Source organism: Lepisosteus oculatus, chromosome 8 (genome assembly GCF_040954835.1).
Source record: "Lepisosteus oculatus isolate fLepOcu1 chromosome 8, fLepOcu1.hap2, whole genome shotgun sequence".
Lineage (NCBI taxonomy): Eukaryota > Metazoa > Chordata > Actinopteri > Semionotiformes > Lepisosteidae > Lepisosteus > Lepisosteus oculatus.
The window spans coordinates 628655-641232 of NC_090703.1; the positions used below are offsets into that span (position 1 = coordinate 628655).

The 12578-nt window shown below is 35.2% G+C and overlaps 1 protein-coding gene across 2 annotated transcripts in view; it reads left to right on the top strand.

The window, feature by feature from the left end:
* The window catches only part of dicer1 (dicer 1, ribonuclease type III), an 87428-nt gene that overhangs the window by 67493 nt on the left and 7357 nt on the right, over positions 1 to 12578 (top strand). The window lies entirely within an intron of this gene.

Sequence of the window (12578 nt, forward strand, 5' to 3'; positions counted from 1 at the left end):
TGTACAGTTTTGGTTACCTCATTACATATAAGACATTGCTACTCTGGAAAAAGTTTGGAGAAGAGCAACTAGATAACTTCATGCATTCAAGGGAATTTTTCTCAGAGACAGGCTAAAAGAACTGAATTGTTTTAGTCTTGAACAGTGAAGTCTACGAAGGGACCTGACTCAGATATTCAGTATCCTCACAGATACTGATAAATTCAGACCAACAGAACAGATCGGAATCAACAATAAAACATTAACCACAGGACAAAAGAGGGACCTATGGGAAAATATATTTAAATGGTGAACAGCAGGCACCTTTTGCGGGCTTTTAGGAGTCTGGAACAAGTCTTTGAAACTGATACCCGAGTTTTTTTCAAGAAATGGCTGGATTAGATCATTGGATCAATTAGTTGCTAGCAACCAAATGAGTAAAATGGGATGAATGGCCTCCTCTGGTATATAGCCTCTCTAATGTAAACCAAAATGGCTGTATGAATATTATTTGGTTGTCACAACTCAAGCTTTTTCTGTCTTGGGAGTCACAGTGAATTGAAACTGCTTGGTGAAATGTCATCTTGTTCATGAACTTTTTGGCCAAATAACTCCAGACTAAATTGGAATAAACTTTGCAATAGTTCTTTTTCATTATTGTCAGTTGGTGTTCCTGTGTAAAACAAGATAGGGGTTTGACTGCAACTTCTTTCTGAAAATTCAAGCCTCTGTTTGCAGAACTGCTGTACTGATTAAATTCAAATTTTGCAGATTTCATTAACACTCTATCCACCTTCAGACTTGCATCTCATACGATGCAATTATATGCTTTATATACACAAGAGCTACAGAATGGCAAAATTGGAGTTTCTGCATAAACCTAGATGACCACCTGACTGCCCTTTTGTTCCGTTGTCAATATGTAGCCTGCACTGCAAACTGCTGCTGATAACTTACTGACACTTGGCTTTATTGTAGCATTGTATGACTGAAGAATGTAATGCTACAATAAAGGTTGGAAGCCCATAAAACTACATTTTTTTAGTTTAATTTAAGAAATTGTGATGTCTCTGTAAATGCATAAAATACATAAAGACATTTACCTTGTATTTACCAAAAAGAAAGACAAAGACTTTAATTTTGATCATGCATTCATAATTACAGACCTTTAAGGACTGTACTAAATTTTTCTCTATGAAGCATTAGCACTGAAAATTTAAGATTATACTGAAAGCTGCTCTGAAAAAGGAGGAGGAGTTAATCTATTTTTTTCCAAATCTCCAGTTTAATCAATACATACAGGTCCATCAAGTTGCCTATCACACAGTATTTCCAACTCTGTCCAGAGTTACATTTGTCCTCAGATTGTTTATTGGCTTTGCTAACTTGCTAACTTAATTCTGTGGCAAAGACAGCTCATGAGAAGATCAGTTCTGAGTGTGTGGGAATGAGAATCAGTAGTACTCCTGAGGTGCCAGTCTATAAGTGGCACACCTGCTTTATCACACATGGCCTTGAGGAATCTTATCAGATTGTCTTAACTGGAACAAATACAACAGTTAACAATACAAACAACAAAGTAGGCAGAATCAAGAAATGTAAGAATAACGTAGACCACATGTAAAGAATATAAAAAAGTAAAATTAAATAGCTGGGGGGAAAAGTTGATGGCTTAAGCACTCCCTTTAATTCTTTATCTCTGATATGTCTTATATATCAAAATAATCCAAGCCTACAAAAATGCAGCCAAGAATAATACAAGGAACAAATGGCTAGTGTGGAGATAAATGGAAATAAAACATATGAATATGTAAAACTTCCAAAAATTAATTTTGAATCTACCTACACCATTAGAATCTACTGTTTGAGATTTCATTCTCTCATTTATTCATAATAAGAAGTTAAAGCAAAGTCCAGACTTCACCTAGAACAAGGGAGGGGAAACACAGTGAAAGTGGAATGTGACAAAGGCTTTAAAAACACATGGATGTTTTACACAATCTTTACAGAACAATATGGATCAAAGTTCAGGTGGGCTTTACTGTACTGTACTTTCTCTATCTCTGACATTTTTCAAGCCCATTCCAAATATAAGAATATATACCCTAGTCACTGTGGCAAATAACCTTCTATAGTATTACCTAGTATAACCTTGACTCTTAAGAATTGTTAGTAGGAGTATTAATATAGAAATGTTCTATATTTAAAATTGTTGTGTTATAGATTTGCTACAGACACCATGTAAAAAAGTGAAGGGATACTTGATTATGTTTGTTTCATTGCAACTATGGTGCAGATTACATACAGCACTTAAACCGACATTTGTTAAATATCTTTGCAAACCAGCAGGCTGACTGAGAGATGAAAGAGATGGAAATGAATTTTTGTGTTGATTATAACTCCGTAAAGTCAACAGTTTCATTTTAAGTTAGACTACTCACATTTAAATAATTGCTTACATGCCAACAAGGCACTGGGCAGTTCTCTTGAATCACAGTAATCTTGCAGTCAAGACAAACGCAAGCTTTATTTATATGGAGGTGCATTTAAAATACATTATTGGAACACATGGCTTACCTGGGTTCACTGAAAGGTGATCCCCACTTCCTGCATCCCAGGATTAGATTCATCCTTTGATTCTGCTTTGAAACTTTTTCTAAACTTCTTTTAAAATATGTTCCACATCTGGGCTCTATGGTGCTGCAGTTCGCTTGCTTCTGTTTCCCACTGGTGTTTTTGCTCTCAGGACTAAATTAAAGGTAATTTCTCACTCTCTTGCACCTTCAACATAGCGTGATATTGGAAACCTTGTTGAAATTTTAAAATGAAATGTTGTGTACTTTATTTTGAAGAACTGACAAAATACAATATTTTAAAGCATGTTTTATAATTAATGTTGCATACTTTAAATGACTTTAAATAAGCCAATGTACATAGCTGATTTAACAACAATGAAAAAAAAACATTAGTAGTTACTGCGTAAAGTAAAATAAAATGTTAAAAACATCATGTACTTTTTTAATTAAATTGATTCCTATGGTATTTTCATCCATCCACAAGTTAAGTGTGATGTAAAGATGATTTCCAGATCTTTTCTGAAATTGAAATAAGGTAATCAGACCACCCATCATGATCTGATAAGAACTGTGCTGAGCCTGGTCTGAATCAATTTTGAACTGGGAATTAAAGAGATGTCTGCAAACTTTTTCCTGGAGTTACCATGTCTGTACTGTGTCTTATAATACATTTCAGCAGGTCTTTCTGATACATGTTTGTTTATCATTGTTCAAAATGACAGTGCACAGAGAGCCACAGAGCTCTCTAAAAAAATCATTATCTTCAAATCAAATTGGCCAGATGTCACATCAGTGAAAGGGTGGTAGGAGATTTTAATCTCAAAGACCGCAAAACAGCATCTACCGTCATGCCCGAAAATGCAAATCAAAGGAGAAATATACTTCTAGAACATCTCAACCATGAAATGCAATGGAACAATAAAGAGGTGTAATGTTTTTTCCCCCAACAGTGAGTACAAATGCATTTATATCAGATTTGTCTTTTTAGCTTTTCCTTGTTTTGTTTTGACAATGAGAGCAGGTCTGCAGAAAGCTATGGCTTGACACATGTTCCCTATGTGTGTATAGCTGTATGTCTTAGTGTCATGTTCCCAGCTGCAGCGGAGCAGAAGCTGATTAAAATAAGTTTTAGTTTACTTCTAGTGTTTGCTCTCCACAGATCCTCTAATCGTTCCATTGTAAAACTAATCATTAAAGCTTATACCCTTAAAGATGATGGGGAGATTACACAGTTGCTGGAGTTAAGCCACAATGTAACATATGTCATCTGCTGAAACACATGTGCCTTCAATAGCTGCTGTTTGCTGGTGGTCTCCAAACTGTCATTGGCCTGTTGTTCCAATAGGTAGCCTTAGGGCAAGACGTGAAGTACATGTACACAGGTCACATTTTCAATCTTAAAATTAGCAGTATTATAAAAAATACAAAAATGATAACCCAGTGTGTATTTAATTTGGTATATCTAGACATTTACATTTAAATGTGGTAATATGTTTCACTCTTTCCAATAAGAACAAAGGTATGACTCTGTCCCTGTTCCTTTAAAGATAAAACTGACATTTTGAGTAGGTGTATTGCAGGTTAAGCAAAGGCAGTTGTAGTCCAAGTTATTTATTTGAGACCAGACAAAGTTTGTAACTCTAGAGATGTAAGTTATAAATGACCAAAAATGTTAAATTAATTGCTTTATGCCCAAAGAAATTGAAGGAAAAGGAGAATATGAGAAATGATGGAAGGACTGTTTCAGTTTGCAATTACCATCACATACCTGTATCTATGCACCCATACTTGGTCTCTCTTTAGGTAAATACCCAAAGATATTTTATTTTACAGATCTGGTGGTTAAATTTCTTTGCCGATTTAATAGAAATGAAACAGGATGGATTTGGGGATATTTCATTAATCTTACTTTCCTTTCAGTCAAGAGGAAATTAAACCAAATGGAGTTCAAACCTTTACTCCACAATTGTGCTCTGGGCTTGCCAGTGACTATTTTTTCTCTGGCAAGTTAAAACCCAATTAGTCACACAAATTCCTCCCTGATCCCGTACTCACTGTACAGAATGAAGATTGTGCTGCAGACAGAGAGCTTCCAGTGCTGCAGGTGCAGAGGTCTCTGAGCCCCCGGTTTACGAAAAACAATCTGCTTTAGTCTCAGAAATGCAATATATTCAGTACCACACGTTTGTAGATGTGCAGAGAACTAACACACCATATTACAAATAAGAAGTTTATATGTGAAGCTTATTTTGGCTGTAGTATCTGCTTCTCTCATGCAAAGGTATTTAAAGTCACCTTGGAAACAACTTATCAGTATGGAATTAATTTCACAATATAGTGCACCTGGTGCTTCTCCAGCAGTGTCCATGTACGATAAAACGAAGGATCAGAGGCTTTGCCTTTGAGTTCCCCTTACTGATTTATGGAATTAAGCTCAATCATTACTACTGTACTACATTAAGCTCACAGGAAAGAATGAAGGCTATAAGTATGAAATATAATTCAAGTTATACATTTTAAGCAGCAGGTAGCTGTGAAGAAGCCAGTTAATATTTTCACTGAGGACAATGTAAGAAGTTTCATCTTGTATAATTCTGCCAAATGACTGAATGTCATTTCTGGAAAAGAGAAAAGTAAGACTGCCATCTTATTGCCAGCAGGGGCCACATTTGTTCAAAGCAGATATTACATAAAATAAGAAAATACTAAACTTAATGGTGCACATACTGTATATACACAGGCATAAAGTACCAAATCTGAGCTTTATGTTTCAGTAAGAAATGAAAAAGATACATAAGGTATATCATTACAAATCATGCTGTTCAAAGCATTTAATATTTTTTTATTTTAAGATCAGAGGAGAAGTTCAGTATTTTCAGAAAACATGCCAAATTATCAATTTTGCAATAAAATCAAACAATATCTTAAGAAAACAATAACTTAAAAGATTATTGAAAAATGACTCACTCACAAACTGAAAGATTATATAAGGTCATGTTAGAAAAACAAAATTGTTCCCATTAAAATGTACTAGGAGAGGTTACTTTGAATTAACCATGGTGTACCACCATGCAAAAACACCATACCTAACATTCTCTATAGTTTTAATATTTCATTACTGCTGATAAAATCAAGGCAATTTCAATGCCAATGAAAACATGCTGCAAGCAGTCTAATTTGATAGCTTGTGGTTTAAGGGTTGTCTAAAGGTTTCAAGTATTGTCGTGTATTAGACATTCAAACAGCAATAGCTGCAATAATTCAATATTCCTTTCATTTTATGCATTAGCTGGTTTGAGGCACAATAAGATAAAAAGTCAATATTTTAAAATAGGAATTTAAGCTGTTTGTAAAAAAAACTTATTTTTAATTTGTAACATCTTTGAAAGATTATAGAAGTCTAAAATTCTTTTTTAAATCTACTATTTCTGTAAATGAACACTCCCAGAGAAACACTCTTTGAGATTTAAAATGATTTCAATTTTAAATCTAGCAATACATTTCTATTAAATCAACCACTTTTTAATGGTATTGGTGTCTATTAAAAACGTTGAAGTATTGAATAGATTGTCTTTTAAAATCTAAGTTTCCAAAAATGATCATTGCAGTCTTTTAGAGACCTAGAACATGGACTCACATGAAAACAAATGCAGCTAAACATGCTTCTGATTAACCCATTGATGAATATGTATTTTGTGAATAACAGGTTAACTGTATCACTCGGGTTCATTATTAAATGTTTTTTTTACCAAATCAAAACAATCAATATTGGGGTAATTTTCTTTTTTTTACTCCACATAAACTAGATAATAGATGTTTTTTTTCTCTTTTTAAAGATTTTGCTGAACAGAACACAAAACAGATCTTATTTATTTGAACATTATTTGGGAAATATTATCTTATTTTCTCAAGCTCTTAGGCTAAACTGTCCACAGTAGGGACAGATGGAATTTTAATATGCACTTCCAGGATGATTAAATTATGTATATAATAAACTTCCTGGGAATGTACAATATTAGTTAAGGTTTAGAGCAGAATCCATCTCTTCCATGCTCCAGTTACACCTAATGAGGATAATTATTACATGGCTTAACTGTAATACTGTATTGATTCTCAGGCTCCTGAAGAGCTTGTGCTGGCATGGGTGCTGCAGAGCCCCTGTAGACAAAGGGCATTCTGAGCTCGTGTAAACAGTGCTGCCTGAGGCCTGAGTCCAGGCTGTGGGCTGGTGCTTCAGGAGAGATCAGGCACCGCACATATAAGGACAGGATTAGGCCCAGGCTTACACCACAAGGGAAAAAATGAACGTTTGAGAGAAAATATGCAGTTAATTCCATTCTGTCAACAGTGGATATTAAAGATTATTAGTTGGCACATTCAGTTATTTGGAGATCACAATGGTAGCACTGTTTAATTTGTCTTTAATTTTGAGAGAAGTGGGTGTGAGCCAGGACATAAGAAAGGTATCATTCAATATTGATTGTGAATCACAAGTTTTCTTGCAAGAAACATTTTTGTGGAAGTATAATATCAAAAGAGTATGACAGTGTGTCTCGCAAGCTTTGTTTGTAGTTGGGTTATGCTGAGGTGTTTTCTGTTTAGGTTGATTAACTGCACAGTAACTTGCGCAATTCACCAGTCCTCCTTCTTAATTTCTCCCTTCATAAAAATACACAAATCTAGTACTTTGAAGAAATTCTCTTTTTCATGTGCTGTGGATCTGCAGGATGTTTTAACAATTTCTTTAGTGATGTACAAACTGATGGACTTTCCTAAGTACAAAGAACAAAAACAATATAAATGAAATTATTTAATGCAGACCATTTGTATTATTTGCATATTATTCTACAGCTTTTCTATGTCTTTCCCACATTTTGATGCCCTTGGAACAGGCTTTGCAAAAGTGAGTTTTATTTAAAAAGCTTTCACCTTGCCAGAGAAAATTGAAAAAATCTATACTATTTGTAAACACACTCATGCAGTCCAGCTTTTCAGTACTGTTGAAGAGGAGGGAGGATCATCAGTCAGGTCTGTGTCCAACCTCTGCAGGACACCAAAGCCCAGCAGTCTGGGCGTAACGTGTGACACAGGGGCAGATGTGTGTGTCATCATCATCTCGCCCAGAACAGCATGGGACCAGCTCTGTGACTGGGAGTCCAGATGTGATCAAAGAAGAAGGGGTGTGTGGGTGGGATGGTGCAGTAGCTTGCCTTTTGACACGTCCTTAACTATATTAACTACAAGCATTTAGATAGAAACAGACTAGAGTTTTCATGGCCAACTTTGATAGTAACTTAAAAAACAGTAACTAAGTTTTACAAAATAAAAGTTATGAAAGAGGTGTAGAAATAAGACAAAGAAAGCAGGTGCTTGAGAGAACCCTCACATCTCTTTTTATGCTCTCCTAGGAACAAACATGAGTCATGGCGAAAATATAATACAAATATGAGCAGACAATTAATTCAAACTATAATGCACATTTAAAAAATTGAAAGAAGAGACCTCTCCAGCTAAACCTGCATTGATTTTAGCATTGCAAAGCTTCTTCATGATTAAGACAAATGAAACCTAAAACCTCACTGAATATTCCTTGCAAAATGATTTGTCTAAACTGAAATCATCATCCATTCTCCTTTTTTCAAATCCTTGGGATTTTCTAATGTGAAGTATGATTACTGTATGTTTCCCTAATCTATTATACACTTGATTGCAGCAAGTACATACATGTAAGACTTTAATCCACTAAATATGGGGGAGTTACACTGAATTATTCATTTACTTAAGCAAGCTCAATTCCAGTATAACTGTATCCACTGATTTCTGCAGAGTTAACTAGTTCCATACAATGAAGATGTTTTTTTTTCTGCTAGAAATAAAAAAAAACTCCTAAGAAATGGATATCTGGCATGTGTTTTCAGATTAAATAGAATATAAATAATGTTTTAATATGTTTAATTTTAAATCCATAATTATGAACCACTAATTCAACTAATTAAGGATACTTCATCTTTAACATTCTTCAGAAAAAGAATATCTGAATTAAATTGCAGTCTTCTATAGAGTGTTGAAAGCTCATTCTGGGAGAATATAAAACAATTGAATACAGTCCAAACAAATGCATAAAAACATTAATTAATGTCAAAAGCATTTATTATTGTCCTTTGGCGGATAAATAATCTTATATTACTGTTTTTGTTTTAGTTTTAATGGTAAAACTTGAAATTTGTTTTTCAGAAATCATACGTCAAAGTTTATAAGACTGTAAAGATCTTTCTGAAAAACAAAAACAACAACAGAAAATGTTGCCCCAGCTAGGGCTTTACTCAGTTGTGCATCCTATTTAGCACCTGAAAAGGATTAATGAAGACCACCAGTAGCAGAGGGAGTTAATCTCTCATATTCAGTTACTGGTGGGCTTGTACAAGTAGGTCCAGGTGCTCTTGGTAATTCTTCCCAGAATACAACAATATGTTTTCTGTTTTAAACATTTTTTTCCATACAGCTCTAATATGTTACATATTTCCTGCCATTTGCAGGTTGTTCTGGGATTGCTGAAGAGATGCCAATCAGATTATATTGTCCATTGAAAAATTAATTTAGATGACTAGATCTGGATTGTTTTCTTTTCATGGGATTCTAATCAATACATTCCATAACCCCTTTCAGTAAATAAGTTATGCCATGCTTTTAAATTCAATAAATTATTCATGTTGAGAGAATTATCATCTTATTCTGTCAGACCAAGTTTCAGAATACACTTTTTTATGATGAGTGAAAATGTTAAACTTCTGCATAGATTAGTTTGATTGAAAAAGCAGTGACTGCGGGCTGGAAGCTTAAAACAATTTCTTTTTGGAGGTGAGGGGCAGATAGACGCCATAAAAATACCGCATAATAATTGTGCTCCTTTAAATAAAGTGGTAAACTGGCCTTATTCAGGAGTTTAAATAGTGTATTTACTTGGAAGAAAACAAAACTGTTACAGGGTTATTTTCAACAATATTTTAGATATACACAACTTTTGTAGTTCTTGGAAACTTATTCAAAAACTTGAACTTAACTGCTCATGTTTTCCAATATTTCTCTTCTATTATTTTTGGGAAAACCTTCAGTCTGCACTCAGCAGCACCCTCTCATGGTCAGTGACAGCAGACTTTCTCACAGTGTAACTGTCCATGAGGAGTGACAGCAGACTCTCTCTCACAGTGTATCTGTCCATGACCAGTGACAGCAGACTCTCTCTCGCAGTGTATCTGTCCATGACCAGTGACAGTAGACGCTCTCTCGCAGTGTAACTGTCCATGACCAGTGACAGCAGACTCTCTCTCGCAGTGTATCTGTCCATGACCAGTGACAGTAGACTCTCTCTCACAGTGTAACTGTCCATGAGCAGTGACAGCAGACTCTCTCTCACAGTGTAACTGTCCATGACCAGTGACAGCAGACTCTCTCTCACAGTGTATCTGTCCATGACTAGTGACAGTAGACTCTCTCTCACAGTGTATCTGTCCATGAGCAGTGACAGCAGACTCTCTCTCACAGTGTAACTGTCCATGACTAGAGACAGGAGTCTCTCTCTCACAGTGTAACTGTCCATGAGCAGTGACAGCAGACTCTCTCTCACAGTGTAACTGTCCATGACCAGTGACAGGAGTCTCACTCTCACAGTGTAACTGCCCATGACCAGAGACAGGAGTCTCTCTCTCAGTACAGCTGTCTGTGAAAGCTCCAATAAGCAGCTTTTAAAGAAACTCAGGGATAAAGTTTTACAAAGGCACAGATCAAGAAAAGGGTAAACACTCAAAGATCTTCAATATATCTTTCAGTATGGTAAATTCAATCACTAAAAGTTGGAAGGCAGGTACAGTGTAAATCAGGCTATCCCTCTTAACTATGCAACCAGTTTGGGTAAGGAGGCAACCTTTAAGGATTGGGTAAAGGTTGTGAGGCAAACGGCAACTTTGAAAGGGTTACAGAGCTCAGCGGATAAGATAAAAGGAAATGTCTGTGGATCATCATTATTCTGGTCAATCCACAAAGGTGGTTTGTATGAACTGTTGTATGAAGAGATCATCTCCATTCCTGCATGGGGTTTGTAACAAAGCAGTCAGGCCACACTGCAAACATGTAACTGCTTAAGGTTTGTGTTCAGAGAAGACAGAATAGGGATTGTTCAATCTAATTGCAAAGGACTACACCTGAGGCATCACTTGGTCAGCGCTGTCCCTGCTGTCAAGCACAGTCATGGCAGTATTATGCTATAGATCTGCTCCTCATCAGCAAGAAATGGGAAGCTTGTCGTGACCAGGGTGTAGCCACAGAAATGGCACAGGCTTTACCTAAAATCTCACAGTCTTAAATTTACCCACATTACAAAACATAAACATAGGAAAGAATTATGACACTTCTAAAATGTTTTTTCAAGAGTTCATGTAGCATATATTGTAAATGGTTGGTGTTGTCAAATATGTGGCTGACTGCGTTGATCATTCCTGTGCAGCTCAGTAAATGTTTGCGAGGTTTTGGTTTGGGGGTGTGACAACATTGCAGCTCGAGTGAAGGCAGTGGATTTTAATTCAGTAGGTAAGAGTGAGGCGGAGAGGATTAACATCAGGAAAGAACAGATAGTGATGAATGTACACTGTATTAAGCTGCTAAATTTTGATTGTTTTACTAGAGATATGATTTACTATATATATATTAGTTATGCATAATTAGTTAATATGGACATGAGTAGACATCAATGACAATGGGTGAGCTATAATATGCTAAATGAGAGTTTGTTCTGTTACAGCATTTTAAATGATTAATAGATTATGGTGCAGAGAAGAACAGTAGTACACCTTTTAGCTACATCCCAAGGCAAATAATATCATTTAGAAATATCACCCCCATAAGTGTCCCTGTCATCCCTTCTGCCACCCAAATATAAAATCCTGGTTGTGCCACAAGTTAAGACTTTTGTAAACATACTGTAGATGGAACAAAGTACTGGCACATCCTAAAGGATAATCTGCATCAGACCTAAAGCCAGAACAAAACTGTTCTTTTCATCTGGACAATGACCCAAAACACAAAGCCAAGGCTACACTGGAGTAGTTTAAGAATAAGAAACTGAATATCTCTGAGTGGCCCAGTCAAAGCCCAGATTTGAATCCTATTGTGTATGTGTATTCAGCCAAGCTGATGTGCAAAGTTAGCATAGACATTCCCAAAATGACTTGCGTCTATAATTGCTGCCAAAGGTGCTTCCACAAACTACTGAGTACAAGGGGTGGAGTACTTATGTAATCAACATATTTCAGTGTTTCCTCTTTATTTTTTGTAATTTTTTGTTTATTTAATGTAACTAAGCTTACCTTTAAAAATCTCCAGTTTCATCATTCAGGTTTTGAATAAAATATTAAATTTAAAAATGTGCATGTATTATTGTGTAATTTCACAAAATGGGACACCATAAGAAAGATCTGAATATTTTTGAAGACACTGTTTAAGGTGGATAAAAATATAGTATATGTAGTAGCATGAACTGAAATACAAACACCAATATATTTCTTCAATTTAAATAACTATCAAAAAGTTTTTACTTATAGAACTGGTTCAAAATTTACTAAGGAAACATATTATTGCATTTGAAACCTATGTACTGCCATATATTTTAAAATATAATAACAGCCTTTTATCAAAGCAAAATTTAATTTGTATTTCAAGCTATTAAAGAGGTTGTGTTAAAGTTCCGATATGCTAAATTTTCCTCAAAGCAATTCATCTTTATAAATGTCTAGTGTGAATTTTTTGATAGAATAATTCTAGGTTCCATTATTCTAGTGCCATGTTTTGTACTATTGCTTTACAACTCCTGTGATTTAAAAGTGTGTTAAGTAGTACCTTTCCATAGCCCTTGAAAGAGGAAAGAAAGCATTTGATTCTGAAACATGTAAATGCATTTCTGATTTAAGACATTATAAGCAGTCAGATATCTGAAGCCCATGCATATATCTGTCTTTCTAAAATAGCTGTAGG